Raw genomic sequence first — 20,563 nt, forward strand, 5'->3', positions numbered from 1 at the left:
GAAAATCATTTGTATCCTTAATAAAGGATTTTTGCTGTTTGACAAATGGAAAGAGGACTTTGTCCAGAATAGAATAGTAAGAAAACACTGGCACCTTTTGTCAAAATATAATCCAGAGATAGAATCATTTAAACTCCCTCCTATGCCATCATATAGAAGGGTAAAAAATCTTAGGGATCACATAGTAAAAGCTGACATAGGTACAACTAAAATGTCTGATGTAAATTACTTAACTACCCCTAATAAAGGCTGTTACCCCTGCTTACACTGTGCTCAATGTAATTCAGTTATTAAAGGGAAATTCTTAGCACAAAATGACAAAAGAAAGCAATATACAATCAATGGGTTATATACATGCCAAACTAACTATGCAATCTACCTACTTAAATGCCCATGTGGCCTTTGTTACATTGGCGAGACCACCCAAGCCGCCAGGGATAGGTTTAGTCAACATAAAGCATCCATTAAATCAAAAGATATGTCACTTCCAGTATCAGCACATTTTACAAATATGGGCCATACAGTAAGCCAGCTTCGCTTTCAAGTGATTGACCATATCCCCCATCATAGAAGAGGGGGTAATAGGGAACTAAAACTAAAACAGAAAGAAGTATGGTGGATTAAACGTCTGAACACATTACATCCATATGGTCTGAATAGAGATTATGATTTGTATTTGTTTTTATAATGGTTTTAAATGATGGAATATATTCTGGTACCACTAGAGGTCACTGTGTTGTTGAAATTTACAAACCTGGATAGGTATGGGTTAAACCAATTAACACTGAGAATTGAAGCATGATTGGTCCAGATACCCTTTTTAAAGTCTGTTTGTTTGATTTTAACTTATGCATGATTAAGGACTATGTAGGTCCGAAACGTTGCTTTTTACTGGTTGCTAAACCTCAAATAAAGATTTTTCACCTTTAAAAGAAGATTGTGTGCTGTGGTGCTGTTACCTTGTTTTCTACATGGTATATATATATATATATATATATATATATATACACATATGATGCACAAAAGACTATGTAAAGCCACGCTATCCTGTATGACAATAAAAATGTAAGTGTATATAATATTGTATCCAAAAGAAAGACTTCGTCCTCATTATTCTCAGCCCCCTGTTCCATTTGTTTGCCATCATTCCTAGTCTGGTTTTGGTTCTTTTTATAATAATAATCTCTTAAAAATTTATTTTTCTTTTTATTCTCAACAGTTTTCTCAAATATATTAATTCTGTGTTTATTATTAGCATCCAATTCTTTGTAATAAACATCCCCTTTAAACATGTTAAGTTTCTCTCTTATGTCCTTAATCTGTTCTGTTAGGGTTTCTACTTTTTTATTTCGATATTTGATTAAAATATTAATAAAAGTCAATGAACAGGTCTCTAGAGCTGTTTCCCATTTGGTGAGTAATTCTATTTCCGAATCCTCAAAAATAGGGATTTTCTCCATTTTAAGTCCTTTAGGTATTATTTGATACTTAATTAATCTCTCTAGATTATTACTATCATACAAATTAAACAACTGTTTTTTACTTAATTTTTCTAACTTTTCAAAGAGTTTATTTGGATCTGTTATAACCAAATTACCCTCTAGAGTTAGTTGCTCATCTGTAAATGACAGGTTCCTTACTTTTGTTGTTGGATTAAAATAAGCTCCATATTCATAATCAGTCATGATAATTACAATTTAATCAATAAAAATATATATTAAATATGTATATATATAAAAAATATATAAATATATAAAAATATATATAAAAAAACTATATCAATTAAAAGAGTAATAAGCAAGACAAGCAGCGGAAAACAAAAAGGAAAAAGATAAGACGCACAAAAGACTATGTAAAACCGCGCTATCCTGTATGACAATAAAAATGTAAGTGTATATAAATATACAAATAATAATAGTGAAATGTCCAATAGTCCACAGGAAATATTGTATCCAAAAGAAGGCAACAGGACCAAAAGATAAGTGAAGACTCTCTGGTAAACTTCACCAAAAACAATATACACAAAAGACTGGGTATCAGCGCCTTCCTTCTGTGACAACTATGGACAAAAAGGTGTATAAACTATTGTGGGGTAACAAGTCCCCTATCACCACACACTTAATTCTAAAAACCTCAATTCATATAAGGTAAGTAGCCACCGTTTGTAAAAAAACGCCCAACTTGCTGGTGTCTCCAGGTCCGTAGTGCAGAGAGAAACGGAAACTGGAAAGGTTACTCAGCTGTGCAGAGTCTGAAGTGTTTAATCTACCTCCAGGTAGACCTATCGTCACATACTTACAACCTATTATCCCTACCTTGAGATCTTATCTACGTGACACTCCCCATACAATAAAAAGAATTTCTAATATTAACTCTATACTAATATTACTCACGCTCTGGGTTTAGAAGCAATAAAATTCTGACTACATTTTTTGACTTCTCTAACCGATCTACAGAGAGATTTTCTTTTAGAATCAATTAAATTTATTCTGGAGAGAAATTATTTTTGTTTTAATGATGAATTTTATTTGCAGATTAGCGGAACTGTGATGGGCACACAATTTGCCTCCAGTTTCGCTAACCTGTATATGGGTTTTTGGGAGAAGTTTCATATTTGGGAGAATAACCCCTTTTTCAAATATATAGTGACTTGGATGAGATTCATTGATGATATTCTGATAATTTGGAATGGAGATGATGAGTCTTTGAGTGATTTTATCACTTACATTAACAACAATAGTTATAATTTAACATTCACCGACAAAATGAATAAAAATGAAATTGAGTTTTTGGATCTCACTCTATTTCATGAAAATAAGAAGGTGTTGACCAAATTAGATAAACAACAAACATTAGATTTTTAACAAAAGGTTATCCTAAAAAGACAATAGAAACTGCTTGTAATAGAGCAATGAATTTGGATTGGGATTTTCTAACATAGAAAATAAAAATAAAAATAGGATTGCAGAAGTAAATATGATCACCACATATAGTGAGGGAGCACATAATATTAAAAGAATACTCAGTAAACATTGGCATATTCTAAACAAGATGCTTTATTGGAGGAAATAACTGTCAAAGGACCTAGTGTGATCTTCAGAAAAAATAAAAATTTGAAATCAATACTTGCCCCTAGCAAACTAAAGAGTCCCCAAAAAAATGCAAATTGGTTGGAAAAAAGGTCAATAGGCTTTTTTAGATGCAATCGGGCCAACTGTATATCTTGTAGCCATCACTATTCTGGTAATAAAGTAACGAAAAAAATAACTTCAAGTACTAATAATAAAATTGTAGAAGTAAATGCTCTAGTTAACTGTAGAATGGACTTTGTTGTTTATTTGCTCCAATGTGGGTGTGGCCTACAGTATGTGGGCCGTACAACCCGCCCCTACAAGAAACGTTTATTGGAGCATATTACCAATATCAAAAATGGGGAAAAATCCCATAACTTATCAGCACATTATAGATGTTTCCATAATAAGGATCCCTCATGCGTTAAAGGCACCATCATTGAACTAATTAAAGCTACTCCAAATAAAGACAGGGAATTGGCCTTTAGAAAACGTGAGACTTTCTGGATTCATACTTTGGATACCAAAATACCAAAAGGTCTAAACAAAGATATAGACCTGGCAGCTTTTTTGGTATTACTCCATTATTGTCCACACAGTCTTTATAGGAATTTATGGGTTTTATAGACTGTATCTAAATAAGGCATAATCATCCTTAGAGTTAATAGAGAGAATATATATCTATGTCAATCATCGATTATTTGAACGTATTAACTAATTTACGGCTAGATTATGAGTTTTGCATAATGAGTAAAAAAAGCAGCGTTATGGGTTTGAACGTTGCTTTTTCACTACCGCTGCTATTATGAGTCTTGTCAAAAAAGCTGTACCGCACACTTTTTTGACAATAACGCAAATTAACTCACGCAATTTGCGTAAAGTCTTTTTTCAATGGGACTTCGATAGCACCAATATTACAAGCTTTTTTTTGGAGGCCAAAAAGTGAGAGGTACAGCCTATCCCGCAAGATTCGTAACGCAATCTAAATCAGTAGTTATGAGGATTAAGCTTGCTTTGTATTGACTGATTGGAACAGCCAATAGAATGCGAGCTCAATCCTATTGGCTGATTGGATCAGCCAATAGGATTGAAGCTCAATCTTATTGGCTGATTGCATCAGCCAATAGGAATTTTTCAACTTTCATTCCGATTGGCTGATAGAATTCAAGGGACACCATCTTGGATGACGTCATTTAAAGGAACCTTCATTCTTCATTAGACGTCGGAAGAAGAGGATGCTCCACACCGGATGTCTTGAAGATGGACCAGCTCCGCGCCGGATGGATGAAGATAGAAGATGCCTATTAATATGGAATTAATTTTTTTATAACATTAGCTATGTACTTATGTATTATCTGAATGTGTATATTAAGCTTTAGTTGTTTTAATAAATATATATATATTTTTTAGTGTTAAAAAATATTTCCAGGTAGCCATCCTATATGCCCGTATGCAGTGTTATAAGTATTGGGCTTCAATTATTGAGTATGTGATTATTCCATCTTAACAAACTTGCTTCTAGTTTTGCGGTCATGTGACTATCACACATGACGCAGGGTGACCTATCACATACTGAGATTCGTGCCCAATCAGCAGCCCCTAATGTCGTCCAAACAGAGGCCAGATATGTTGTTCTGATTTTCAGACTGCTGCTTTTTCATGTAAGTAAGTTGTACATCTATCCCTCTGAGGAAGAAGGAAACTGTGAAACGCATCAGGGACGTTGTACTTATAAACATAGAGTTATTTAAGACTCTGAGATGGTTATTTCTTCTGTATCCATCGGACTATTTTATGAAGTTACTATTGTTTGCCTTACTCTTACCTCATAACAATTGAGGTCTGACTTGTGAGTGGGATTGTCTTAATTTTTGTACTGTATGTATATGGAATAAAACGTACTTCACTATTTTTGGCAATCTCCCATTTCTTTTCTCACTAACATGTATTGAGACAAACCAGGGAGGCATACCGTGGATATCTTTATTAAGCACTTCAGACTCTGCACAGCTGAGTAACCTTTCCGGTTTCCATTTCTCTATACACTACGGACCTGGAGACACCAGCAAGTTGGGTGTTTTTTTTTTACCAACGGTGGCTACTTACCTCATATGGATTGAGGTTTTTAGAAGTAAGTGTGTGGTGATAGGGGACTTATTACCCCACAATAGTTTATAGACCTTTTTGTCCATAGTTGTCACAGAAGGAAGGCGCTGACACCCAGTCTTTTGTGTATATTGTTTTTGGCGAAGTTTACCAGAGAGTCTTCACTTATCTTTTGGTCCTGCTGCCTTCTTTTGGATACAATATTTCCTGTGGACTATTGCACATTTCACTATTATTATTTGTATATTTATATACACTTACATTTTTATTGTCATACAGGATAGCGCGGTTTTACATAGTTTTCTGTGCATCTTATCTTTTTCCTTTTTGTTTTCCGCTGCTTGTCTTGTTTATTACTCTCTTAATTGCTAGAGTTTATATATATATATATATATATATATATATATATATATATATATATATATATATATATATATTTATATATTTATATATTTTTTTATATATACATATTTAATATATATTTTTATTGATTAAATTGCAATTATCATGACTGATTATGAATATGGAGCTTATTTTAATCCAACAACAAAAGTAAGGAACCTGTCATTTACAGATGAGCAACTAACTCTAGCGGGTAATTTGGTTATAACAGATCCAAAAAAAGTCTTTGAAAAGTTAGAAAAATTAAGTAAAAAACAGTTGTTGAACTGGTATGATAGTAATAATCTAGAGAGATTCATTAAGTATCAAATAATACCTAAAGGACTTAAAATGGAAAAAACCCCTATTTTTGAGGATTCGGAAATAGAATTACTCACCGAATGGGAAACAGCTCTAGAGACCTGTTCATTGACTTTTATTAATATTTTAATCAAATATAGAAATAAAAAAGTAGAAACCCTAACAGAACAGATTAAGGACATAAGAGAGAAACTTAACATGTTTAAAGGGGATGTTTATTACAAAGCATTGGATGCTAATAATAATAAACACAGAATTAATATATTTGAGGAAACTGTTGAGAATAAAAAGAAAAATAAATTTTTAAGAGATTATTATTATAAAAAGAACCAAAACCAGACTAGGAATGATGGCGAACAGATGGAACAGGGGGCTGAGAATAATGAGGACGAAGTCTGGTTGGATAATATAGAAATAAATGAACCCAATACTAATCAGGATATACAGATATTGGAAGAACAAATTTATTCACCAGACTACACTGTGAATAAAGATTTTAACAACTTTATTAAATTTAGCGAGAAACAAAAAGAAATAAAAGAAAAGGGATGTTCAGTTTAAGAATAAAAATAAAAATTATAGAAAATCCACAAGCTCTAACCACTATCCAAATTCTAATACTGGTATTCACCCAAAACAGGCAATAGATATAACTATAACTATAATAATAGATGGGGTTATCAAGAGCCAAATAATAAGAATAAATATAGTCAAAAGGGATTTCTATCTGAGTATAAAAATAAATCACAGTACGATAACTATCTCCCATATAAACAACATCAAATAAAAGGACATAAACAACAAAATAAAAGTAATGTCCATAACCAGTACCATTTCTTAGACGTAGAACCAAGAAATTTCTCGTATAAAACAAATAAAAAATCTGTCAGACCACCAGACAGACAAATATTGCAAACTCCTTTAAAAACACCACAATGGAGAACAACAACAAAAAAGAAGGTTGGAAGAAGAAAGAGAGGATGCAGAGCAGGTAAGGGAGTTCAATCCAAAAAGAACAAAGTCAATCACATACTAAACAACGACAGTGAGACTATAAAAATCTTTAATTTGTCCTCTAGATTCTAGAGTCTAGAACATTTACAGATCGGGAACTTAATATTTTAAAGAAAGGTCTTTCCTTTGTCCTAACCAAAGGACCAAACTCCTTTAATTTATGTGTAGATATGCATACATTTATTAGGAAATTGACTTTGAAAAGGCATTTTGAAAAAGCAAAAAAAGATAGATCTACATATTTACATAAGACTATTATCGTGAATTATATAAATTGCCAGTTTGACTTGAGACTGAAATCCCCCCCTTTTTTGTATATTTACTGTGCAATTCCTGATATACACAGTTTTACAGTCTCAATCAACTACTATTTCACGTTTGGAGCAAAATAACATGGAGGGTACTGAGAGCTTTTATTCACTCATGCCGGTGGCAGATAGGGAATGTATGGATTTGGACAGAATTTTTTCCACTAACATTACGGACTATAATTTGAGCTGTCTGTTTGACGAAATGGAGAAACTTCTTATCAAAGAAATGAAATTGCAGTATGATATATGGACATTTGAGAGATATTTAAAATTGAACCTGATACCAAGAGGTTTGAGACTCAACAAGTTTCCCACATTTGAGGTGCAGGATGAGGAATTTGTTGAGTCATGGAATGACATTTTATCTGAATGTTCAACTAGACTTATGCTACTTCTGGTCTCATATAAAATGAAATTACTATCAACTGTGAGAGAAGAAATTGGAGTGTTACAAACAGAAATGAATCTAAGGAAAAATGAATTAGAATTCTCCAAGTTTGATAATATATTGAAGTCTACACTTACAGAGATTAAAACCTCTGTTTTGAATTTAAAGCATACAAAATTTATCAGAGATAAAACTGATTATGATAATAAAAATGTATATGTATGGAATAGAACTGAAAGAACAAACACAAGGAGATTGCAAAACAGAGGCAGATCTAGAAGTAGAAATATAAACAACAGACACAATAGGTCACCAAGTAACAATCAGATATCATCAACACCAAAGTCAGATAGTGCTAATAAATCAGAAGGTAGACAGCAAACTGACACTAATCAAGATCAGACTTCTCATGCAAGCATATTAAAGACAAGTATTAATCGTAATGTGAACTTTCAAGAGTCCACTAGACAGATAGAAGTACCCAATGATGAACAGGGAGTCAGACCCAAAGAGATAAAATCCCAAGTAAAGTCAACTAATAAAGGTTCTAAATATGTAATGAACCAACACAATAGTCAAACGAGCCAAGCTAATCAAGATAAGACAGAATTTGATAAGGTTTTTTATGTGGCACCAGAAAAAAACGGTATAGGTCACGAACAAGCCAGGTAAAGAGCATTTAAAAGTACTAAGTCTGGGTCTGAATTTTGCTCCAACCAATACATTCAATGTTTTTGAAACTATGCTAACTTAAACAAATTAATTAGAAATCTAACTTTAAAAAAATTCTTTAAGGAAAACCATACAGATGGGAGAGATAGAGATAGAGTTGAAAATCCAAGTGTTATTGAGACTCAAAACATTACTTTTAAGGAAGCCTGTGATATTAACACTCTCAATACCCTGGCCTCTGAAAGTCATGGCTTTAAACCCTCCTCTCAATTTTATCCTATACATTACAGACGAACTATACTGGAAACATTTTATAAAAGGGTTGAGAAAGATTTGTTAGCTTTAAGTCTGAATACTACCCAGTCTAACAATCTATCAAATAATGCTAAAAGAGCTTTAAATGAGTTGAAATTAATGGATGACATAACAATACGTAAGGCAGATAAAGGAGGTTCCATAGTTATAATGGATAGAATAGATTACATCAAGGAGGCCTTACGGCAACTACAAGATACTAATAACTATGTTCCTCTACAAGGAGATCCAATTCAGATGTATCAAGTAGTTCTTAAAGAGATTTTGGATGATGGATTGGAGGATGGGCACATTGATGAATCTACAGGGGATTATTTATATGTAAAATGCCCCGTTGTGCCCATCTTCCACCATCTACCAAAAGTGCACAAGAGTATAGAGGATGTTAAAGGCCGCCCAATATAAGTGGAATTGGCTCTATATCTGAGCACTTATCTGAGTGGCTTGATGCCATTCTGAATCCATTGGTTCTCAAGCTACACAGCTACTTGAAAGACACAAAACATGTCATTAATTTACTCGAAAGTGAGAAATGGGTGAAAGGTACATATAGATGGGTAACAAGAGATGTAACATCATTATATTCTTCCATACCGCATGGAAAAGGCATTGAGGCTGTTATGTATTTTTTACACAATTTTACCAATTTTACTGAAGGACTGACTGATTTTGTACAGAGGGTCACTATGTATCTCCTGACACACAACTATTTCAAGTTTGAAGAGAAATTCTATCTCCAGAGGTGTGGGACAGAGATGGGCGCTAAGTTTGCGCCATCGTTTGCCAATCTCTATATGGGATGGTGGGAGCTGTCCCACATCTTTGGAGATGAGAATAAATTTAAGGATAATGTTTTGTTTTACAGGAGATACATAGATGACCTTCTTCTAATATGGCAAGGTACAGAAGAAGAGCTAAAGAATTTTGTCATTAAGATCAATGACAATGATTTGGGCTTAAAATTCACTTTTGAACATCACACTGACAATATTTGCTTCTTAGATCTCAATTTAAAAGGGAACAGTGATGCCTCTATAATATGTGACACATACCGTAAACCGATAACGCGTAACACACTATTGCATGCTAGAAGCTGCCATCCTCCTCATGTTCCTTTTTTGGTAGCAAAAGGACAATTTGTAAGGCTTAAGAGGAACTGTACGGAGGATGGGGCCTTTATCAAGCAAAGAATGGAGCTAAGAAAGAGACTGAAAGAAAGAGGATATTCTGACAGAGTCCTTGATAAAGCACAACAAGTAGCCAGACTGGACAGGAAAAAGCTATTGTGTAATAGAGTGCAACAAGAAAGTGTACAAATTTCTAAGGAAAAAGGGTCATACTTTGTCACTGAATACAGTGCCCAATATGGAAACATCTGTAGAATTATAAAAAATTTTTTAAAATATTGGCCGCTGATGATAGCCTTACAGAAAGTGTAGACAAAGGCCTGAAATGCTCCTGTAGAAAGTGTAAGCCATTGAGAAATATTTTGTCCCCTTTCTGTATATTTAAGTCTAGAAACAAATCCAATAGTATATGGTTACAACATAAGGGAATGTTTAGATGTGGCAAGAGAACATGTAGACCCTGTGAATATGCCCTTTTCTCAGATAGATTTCAGTCTATGAGTACAGGTGAAATCTTTCAGATAGACTCTTGCTTAAATTGCACCACACCGTATGTCATTTATGTTATAACATGCATAGAGTGTTCCATCCAGTATGTAGGGCTCACTTCAAATGACGCAAACACAAGGATTAGAAATCATCTATCTACAATTAGTTCTGGCTCAGCGACTACCCCTCTTGTCCAGCACTTTGCTAAAAAACATAATAAATCACTATCCACTTTTCGCTGGCAAGCCGTAGAAAAAGTGATTACACCTCCAAGAGGAGGTGACAGAGACAAACTGCTGGGCAAGAGGGAAATGTTATGGATTTTTAAACTGGGTACTAGGGTTCCCCAAGGCATGAACTCTGAATATGACAATAAATTATTGGAAGTGATCCTAAACTCTCTTCTTTGATTAGAGCAATTATTATGAAGAGATATGTCTATACCTTTAATTTGCTAAGATAGTTTGAATTTGAATTTAAATTAAAATCTATAATGTATAGACATAGTTAAACTATGTATATATATGTAGCTATTATTTAGCAAATTTGTAAGTTATAAATAGTGTCCAAAAAAGGATTTATTGTAAGGTTGCAATAATTTTCTAAGAAATGTCACTTTTTCAGTATCAAGATTAGAGTATTATTGATATGATCTCCCATTTCCCTATACACTATTATATATTAATATTGGAATATATTCTAATGTTAGAACTAATAAAAAGTAAAACTATAACTATCTATTAATATATTATGAATATGTATTAAAGGTAGTTGGCTGAGTGTCATTTTAGTTCTCATTGAACAATAGCGACTTCAAATTTAAAGATATTTCTTTAATTCAAGATTGGATTCACCAATATGGTATAACAAAGAGTTAAATTGAGCATGATTGTTTTTAAACAATGAGAAATAAAGGTAGGGTACATAAAGTTCTAAACAGGTGTACTCTTTAGCTATGATTACGGCTGTTAGCCGAAACATGGCAGCAACTTTTTCACATGCTTAATATGTTGCTATGTCTTGTTCTATTTTTGAATGATACCCCCATGTTTTAATTGTGTGATTGCACAAATAAATTTTTCTTTTAAAACGCTTCTGGCACCATTTGCTTAAACTCGTTTGTTTGAAACTTGCATATTTAAAGGAAGTAGATATCACTACTCTAGATGATAATGATTTAGATACTATTCTAACCCTAGAAGAGTTAGCTAGTACTAACATGACTAACAGAAGCATATAGACTTCTAAATGATACAGTAACTTACAGGAAATTATCTTCAGATCCAACAGACGCTAACTAATATAATATTTTAAATGACAATTAATGGAAATTCCTAGATCATAATATTCCTAAATTGGCGAAATTTTACCATCTACCAAAAATACATAAGCATACCACATGCTCTCCAGGTAGACCTATCGTCTCAGGTATTGGCTCTCTAACTACCAAACTACTTGACACATACTTACAACATATTGTCCCTACCTTGAGATCTTATCTACGTGACACTCTACATACAATAAAAGCAATTTCTAATATTAATTGGGAACCCAATTTCAAATGGGTTACCCTTGATGTGAGTGCACTCTATACTAATATTCTTCACGCTCTGGGTTTAGAAGCAAAAAATTCTGGCTAAATTTTCTTATCTAACCAATCTCCAGAGAGATTTTCTTTTAGAATCAATTAAATTTATTCTGGAGAGAAATTATTTTTGTTTTAATGATGAATTTTATTTGTAGGTTAGCGGAACTGTGATGGGGACACAAAATTTGCCCCCAGTTTCGCTAACCTGTATATGTGTTTTTGGGAGGAGTTCAGCAATGGTTATCTGAATGCCAAAAGCTGTCATCACCCCAGTTGGGTTAAAAATATACCGTATGGCCAGTTTCAGCGGTTGAGAAGGAATTGTAGTAAATTGGAGGACTTTGAATCAGAAGCTTCCTTACTGAAAAAATTTTTTTTAACAAAAGGTTATACTAAAAAGACAATAGAAACTGCTTGTAATAGAGCAATGAATTTGGATAGGGATGTGTTGTTAGGGTGTAACTTAAGTCCGGTGAAAGAAAATAGCGGACACAATACAGATATATCCAAAAAAGATCCTAACATAGAAAATAAAAATAGGATTGCAAAAGTAAATATGATCACCACATAGTGGTGGAGTACATGATATTAAAAGAATACTCAGTAAACATTGGCATATTCTAAAAAAAGATGCTTTATTGGAGGATATAACTGTCAAAGGACCTAGTGTTATCTTCAGAAAAAACAAAAATTTTAAATTAATACTTGCCCCTAGCAAACTAAAAGAGTCCCCAAAAAAATGCAAATTGGTTGAAAAAGGTCAATAGGCTTTTTTAAATGCAATCAGGCCAATTGTATATCTTGTAGCCATCCCTATTCTGGTAATAAAGTAACCAAAAAAATAACTTCAAGTACTAATAATAAAATTGTAGAAATAAATGCTCTAGTTAACTGTAGAATGGACGTTTGTTGTTTATTTGCTCCAATGTGGGTGTGGCCTACAGTATGTGGGCCGTACGAACCGCCCCTACAAGAAACGTTTATTGGAGCATATTACCAATATCAAAAATGGGGAAAAATCACATAACTTATCAGCACATTATAGATATTTCCATAATAAGGATCCCTCTTGCCTTAAAGGCATCATCATAGAACTAATTAAAGCTACTCCAAATAAAGACAGGGAATTGGCCCTTAGAAAACATGAGACTTTCTGGATTCATACTTTGGATACCAAAATACCACAAGGTCTAAACAAAGATATAGACCTGGCAGCTTTTTTGGTATGAATCCATAATAGTCCACACAGTCTTTATAGGAATTTATAGGTTTTAGAGACTGTATCTAAATAAGGCATAATCGTCCTTAGAGTTAATAGAGAGAATATATATCTATGTCAATCACTGATTATTTGAACGTATTAACTAATTTAATTTTTTATGTATTAGATGTTGTTTTTGGAATGTATTATATTTATATATTTTTATGCATATTTTATGTTTTTTTAAATTTACTGGTCTTTTCAGGATTTATAATCATCGGTATTAATATGGAATGAATCATTTTATAACATTAGCTATGTACTTGTATTACCTGAATGAATATATTAAGCTTTAGTTGTTTTTATATATATATATATATATTTTTAAGTGTTAAAAAATATTCCCAGGTAGCCATCCTATATGCCCATATGCAGTGTTATAAGTATTGGGCTTCAATTATTGAGTATGTAATTATTCCACCTTAACAAACTTGCTTTTAGTTTTGCGGACATGTGACTATCACACATGATGCAGGGTGACCTATCACATACTGAGATTCGTGCCTAATCAGCAGCCCCTAATGTCGTCCAATCAGAGGCCAGATATGTCGTTCTGATTTTCAGACTGCTGCTTTCTAAACTCATGTAAGTTAGTTGTACATCTATCCCTCTGAGGAAGAAGGAAACTTTAAAACGCGTCAGGGACGTTGTACTTATAAACATAGAGTTATTTGAGACTCTGAGGTGGTTATTTCTTCGGTATCCATCTGACTATTTTATAAAGTTACTATTGTTTGCCTTACTCTTACCTCATAACGATTGAGGTCTGACTTGTGAGTGGGATTGTCTTAATTTGTGTACTGTATGTATATGGAATTAAACGTACTTCACTATTTTTGGCAATCTCCCATTTCTTTTCTCACTAACATGTATTGAGACGAACCAGGGAGGCATACCGTGGATATCATGATTATGCACTTCAGACTCTGCACAGCTGAGTAACCTTTCCGGTTTCCATTTCTCTCTGCACTACGGACCTGGAGACACCAGCAAGTTGGGTGTTTTTTCAGTGGCGTCACTAGGGGGGGCGGGGGGGGGGGCGGGCCGCACCCGGATGACACCCTCCAGGGGGTGACACCAAAAATTTTTTTTATTTTTTTTAATTTTATTGAAATTCAAAGAAATACAATGTTGAGATGCATAGATTTTGTTTTATTAGAGGGGCTGGCATTTGTGAACATTGGTGGGACTGGGGAAGTTGTAGACACACAATTTTTTTGCCCCTTGAGCCAGTGCTGCAATTTCAACAAATAGTTTTCCCGGCTGCTTTTGCTTGTTTGTACTTTGCTTCTCCCCTGCCCAATTTCGCTATGAATGTTGTGGGCATGCCGTGGGGCTTTCAAAGTTGCGCTGCTAGCCTAAACCTGCCTGCCTTTCTGTGCTCACTGCTCAGTGACATGTGGAGCAGTGGAGTCACTCACTGCTGTGCTGTCTCTCTAAACGGGAACTGGCAAATCATGAGGGGATGCCTGGCACCTGACCGCATGACTGTTTGACACTGTCTTTAAAGTGAAGGAGCCACGTATGATGCCCACCAGACCATTACGGTTACGGTACACTAAGTGCACACTGAACAGGTAGGAGGGCGGGCGGGGGTCTGGGGGTGGGCAGAGTGCAGAGGTGATTGGCCATAAGACGCGGTAGGCACGCGGCCCGGGGCTGTGCACTGACAGGCTTGGAACAGAGTCAGAGAGCAGAATTTTCATAGTTTGCGCCTAAACCTTTTCTTTAGTGATTTATTTTTAGAGTGCTCTGTTTATCTTTCATTTGATGCTCTGCTGAGCCAGGGAGCAGCTCTAGGCATGCGCTTTATAATTAATGCAGTGCAGTTTACATATTTTGCAAGTGTGTGTCTGAGTTTTTGTGTGTGTGTGTGTGTCTCAGTGTTTTTGTGTGTGTGTTTTTGTGTGTGTGTCTGAGTGTGTTTCCGAGTGTTTGTGTGTGCATCTGAGTATGTTTTTAAGTGTGTCTGAGTGTTTGTATGTGTATGTGCGTGTGTTTTTGTGTGTGTCTGCTTTCTGGGGGGGGGGGTGACACCATAACTTACCGCACCGGGTGACACCAACCCTAGTGACGCCACTGTGTTTTTTTAAAAACGGTGGCTACTTACCTCATATGGATTGAGGTTTTTAGAAGTAAGTGTGTGGTGTTAGGGGACTCGTTACCCCACAATAGTTTATACACATTTTGTCCATAGTTGTCCCAGAAGGAAGGCGCTGACACCCAGTCTTTTGTGTACATATATACAGGTAACCCTCAGTTTACGCCAAGGTTCGGTTCCAGAAGGAATGGTTGTAAATCGAAACCGTTGTAAATTGAAACCCAGTTTAGTGAGGGACTTAGGTTCCAGGCCCCTCTCAAAATTGACATAAGTAACACCTAATACATTATTTTTAAAGCTTTGAAATGAAGACTTTAAAAGCTAAACAGCTTTATAAACCTAATAAAATAATCACACAACAGAATATATAATTAAACTAAGTTAAATGAACAAAAACATTTGCTAAATAGCATTATAAAACTAATAAAATAATCACACAATACACACTTTACTTGCATTTTTCTGCAAACAGTTCTTTCTATGCATTCCAATCTGGACTGATTTATAGACAGGAAAATCTTGTTCCTTTGCAAGCTGCTCGATAGCTCAGATCTAGTTATACTGATTAATTTTATCTTGCTTGACTTGCATATCTTTGCTGCAACACAAGCCGACAACTCCACCTACTGGCTATTTTAATCAATGCACTGCTTCTCAATGCTTTTCAATAGCTGTCAAATGACTGAAAAAAAATGGTTGTTATTCTGAAACGTTGCAAACCGAGGGCTTCCTGTATATACTGTATATTTACACACACACATAGATATACACACACACATATATATATATATATATATATACACACATATATATATACACACACACACATATATATAAGAAAAGAGATGAACAGAATAAATGTATATCTGTGGCAAATATAGTATTTATTACAGTAGTCCGGTGTATGGAGCCCTTCCAAAAGAGTGAGACTAGACAGACTTCAGCTTTAAATGCTAAACACTATTCTGCACACTACTATGTCTTCCCTTACAGACCTGCACTATACACAGGTGCAGTTTAGAGGATTAGAGACCCAGTAGCATATGCGACCTGCAGCTATGTACCCTTACTGGTTACTATCTGCTGACAGGCAAAGAAAGTATCTAATAGCAATAGTAAGCCACTTGAACCAAATGAAGTTACTTTACTCGCCCTTACTTTGGACTGTAGAAGCCGGATGACATGACAACCATGTCCAGATCGATTTAGTCCACAAATTTACAGTTGTAGCATTCCGGTGCAGCTCCTTACTGAACGCTGTTTCTCAGTGTGAAGTGAGCGGTCATGTGACCGGAGTAGGGGCCCAATCAAGCACGTATATCTAGATATGCCCATTTAGATCTATCTCATGATTAGACCAAGTATATAAAGTTTATCAAGCTAATCCTATTAGAAACCAGACCATGTAAAAATTTAAAATGAAACGTTAATTTTACTAAGCATACAAGCCTTAGTGAATAGGTAAGTAAACATCCTTGAAGCAATGACGATTAACTGTAGTGGGATACAAAAGGCCATAACGTGTTATAGAAACCAACTTAAACACCAATTAATATGTTAATTAAAGGGCATATATAAATATGTGGTAAAGGCACAGTTATTTAATTCATTCCCTAATTACTGTAGTCTTTTCATCCCTAAAGTTAGCTTACACAGAGGCTACATCCAGTACAGCTAATTAGTGACCACCAGTACTAGTTATAACCCATATTCGGTCAACGACACCCTATATTGGATCTACCAGGCATTAGGTTCATTTTGTCTGAATATGCTACCTAAAATAGAGAAGCAGGAGGACATACTGTATATACATAGACAGGAAAAGGTGTGGAATGAGTACTCCTAACCCAGTTTGGATAGTAGCAAGGGGTACATAATGACAAGAAATCTAATTGAAAAATATATAATCTCATGTCATCAAATACAGTACTTAGAAAGGGAACTGGCACTGACTACCTGTGCCAGTAATTGATTATATCGTATTCAGAATTGAAACCTACAGACGTTAAACAATTAAGTTTAAATATCCAGTAGGTTTCTTGTCTGCACAGGGTAAATTATCTATCTCCACCTCTTGGTTTCTTGGGGATTTGTTCAATGGCTTGCCATTTAAAACTGTTCACATCCTGGTTGTGAACATCCAGGAAATGCCTTGACAACGCGGAGCAAGGCCGTTTGCCTGATATGTATGACAAATGTTCCCTGACTCGAGTTTCTACTTCCCTAGTGGTTCTACCTACATAAGATTTTGAGCACAGGGTACCATCTATCAGGTAGATGACATAGGTGCTCCTACAGTTGATGCAAACCTTGGTCTCAAAGGTGTCTCCAATGTGATGAGACCTAAATGATCTACTAATCCTGATGTGGTCACATGATGTACAAGTACGTTTGCCATATTTATATGTTCCATTGTGGTGTAACCATGATCTTGAATTTTCTTCTCTAAGCATATTAGGGGATAGTATGTTACCAAGGGATGCAGCCCGTTTAGCAGCAAACATGCATGCTCCCTCTACCTTGCCTCTCAATTTAGTATCACCCATAAGTATGGGAAAATTTTTCTCAACAATTTTACAAACCTCTCTGTATTGGTTGAAATAGGAAGTTATGAATTTCGGTTTTATATGCTTCTCAGGGGACATACCCTTCTTATTCCTCATACCAATTAAAAGAGTAGTCCTATTCATTTTTCTCATTTCCTTATGGGCCCTTTCCACCATCCCTCCAGGGTAACCCCTCTCCATGAGTCTATTTTTTAGGTCACTACTCTCCTCTAGGAAAGCAGCCTCTTGGGTACAATTATGTTGCACTCTTATGAATTGGCCTTTAGCAATACCACTAAACACATGTCTAGGGTGGTTGCTTTTGGCGTGCAACAGACTGTTGCCCGAAATTGGCTTCCTGTAGAGTGAGGAAACAACCCTACTCTCATGGGACAGGCCTCTAAGGGAGATGTCTAGAAAAGAGATGGTATCCCTGCACCAGTGAAGGGAAGTGAATTCCAACTTCATTGACATTGAGATCCTCAACAAATAACAATGCCATCTTTTGGTCAGCTGCCCATATCATGAGCAGATTGTCAATGTACCGGATATACTTAACAATATATTCAGACGGACGAGTACCACTACCTCCATAGACGTGGGCCCTCTCCCACCACCCCATAAAGAGGTTGGCGTAAGAGGGGGCAAATTTGGCCCCATGGCAGTCCCACGTCTCTGGAGGTAGTAGCGACCTTGAAACATGAAGAAGTTGCGCTCCAAAATAAACTTAACTGAGCCTACAATAAGTTCCTTCATGCCTGCTGTAAGGTCAGTATACAGATCCAAATAGAGCTCTATGGCTTTCAGGCCATATGTGTGTGGTATAGAGGAGTACAGCGAAACCACGTCAACTGTTAACCAGCTGTACTCCTCTCTCCATGTCACTTTCTCCATCTCACATATGGCTTGAGTAGTATCCCATATTAATAGATGTTTAAGTTGGTTTCTAAACCCCGTTCAAAGTTATGGCCTTTTGTATCCCACTACAGTTAATCGTCATTGCTTCAAGGATGTTTACTTACCTATTCACTAAGGCTTGTATGCTTAGTAAAATTAACTTTTAATTTTTAATTTTTACATGGTCTGGTTTCTAATGGGATTAGCTTGATAAACTTTACATACTTGGTCTAATCATGAGATAGATAGAAATGGGCATATCTAAATATGTCTCCCTATTCCTTGTACTGAGGTAATACTCGCTAGTTCATATAGAATTTTTCAAAATGAGTGTAAAAACTGTCATAAGTGTATACCATTTTATTCTCTAAGCATATTTGGATTGCATCTATATTTCCAGAATATAATGTGTTATATTTAGGATTGTCCCCTTTAATTGTGTGCAATTATTGGGCTACTGTGTGTTTTTATCATTAACCAATCAGAGTGTTTTCTTTCTTTTCTAAGGTATGAACAGATGGTTTAGTTTAAAGGGACATTAAACCCACTTTTTTTTCTTTCATAATTTAGTAAGAGTATGCAATTTTAAACAACTTTCTAATTTACTTCTATTATCTAATTTGCTTCATTCTCTTGATATTCTTTGCAGAAAAGCATATCTAGATAGGCTCAGTAGCTACTAATTGGTGGCTGCACATAGATGCCTCATGTCATTGGCTCACTCATGTGTATTGCTATTTCTTCAACAAAATATATATAAATAATGAAGCAAATTTGATAATATAAGTCAATTGTAACATTGTCTAAAATTGCATTGTTTTGGATTTAGTGTCCCTTTAAGTCTATGATTACGGTCTCTGGGACCAAAACCGGTCAGACTGTTTACTGGCTCTTTGTTATGGATTCTATTCCATTACCTCCTTACCATTTTTATTTTTTAAATAAAGTAATGCATGTTTTTTACAAGAGGCTTGTGTTGGACTTTATCCTCTTTTTTGCTGCATATATATATACATATATATATACACATATATACTCCCTAAGAGTAATGGGGAAACCAGACATGGACTCCGTGCACACATGTCCTTAGAGAGATACAACTGCACCTCACTGACGAGGCCCATAGAAGGCCGAAACGATTGTCTGGGGTTGTTGTTTCCCTTGTTCAGAGAAGAATTGCCTGGTATTTCGGCGCCGGACTGTCATTGGGCAGGATCAGACTGATATGCTACAAGATATTTTTTCTCTATGAAAGGGCATAGTGTGCTAAAAGAATGCGCATCCTGAGTTGCAATAAAAATGAACAGGCATGGAAGTTATTCAAGTTTTTGTTCTATCTCAGTATTGCTGTTCTCTCTCTTCTAATATGTATATAGATATATATATATATATATACACACACACATATATATATATATATATATATTAGCACATTGGTTATGCACTCATTCCTTCAGCCATAGCTAATCCAGTGCCTGGGTGTCTCCTTAAAAGTCATGCATAAAGTTCTCCAAAAGAAAGGGCACTCACAGGACTTGAAAATAGAAAATATCTTTATTGCATATAATTCATCATAAAGTGTTAGTCGACGTTTCGGCTACAATTTTTGCCTTTTTTAAGACAATCTAAAAACATAATATATATAACAGAATTAATATATAATTCACACAAAATATAAATGTTTTTTTTTTTTAAAACATTTAACATAAAATACACAGATAAACAAAGTGACTACCTAGTGTACTAAACTACATACCCTAGTGCTTTAAAAGTTCAGAAAATTGGACCCAAGGTACATTACAGATATCATATTAAACCAGATCAACTGAAAAGCTCATTTCATGTTTCAGTGATACTAACAATATAACATTAGTTTATATTGAATGCTAATAGATACTTACGGCTAGATTTAGAGTTTTGTCGGTAACGACCCGCGTAGCTAACGCTGGCTTTTTTCTGGCCGCACCTTTTAAAT

Source organism: Bombina bombina, chromosome 5 (assembly GCF_027579735.1).
Source record: "Bombina bombina isolate aBomBom1 chromosome 5, aBomBom1.pri, whole genome shotgun sequence".
Lineage (NCBI taxonomy): Eukaryota > Metazoa > Chordata > Amphibia > Anura > Bombinatoridae > Bombina > Bombina bombina.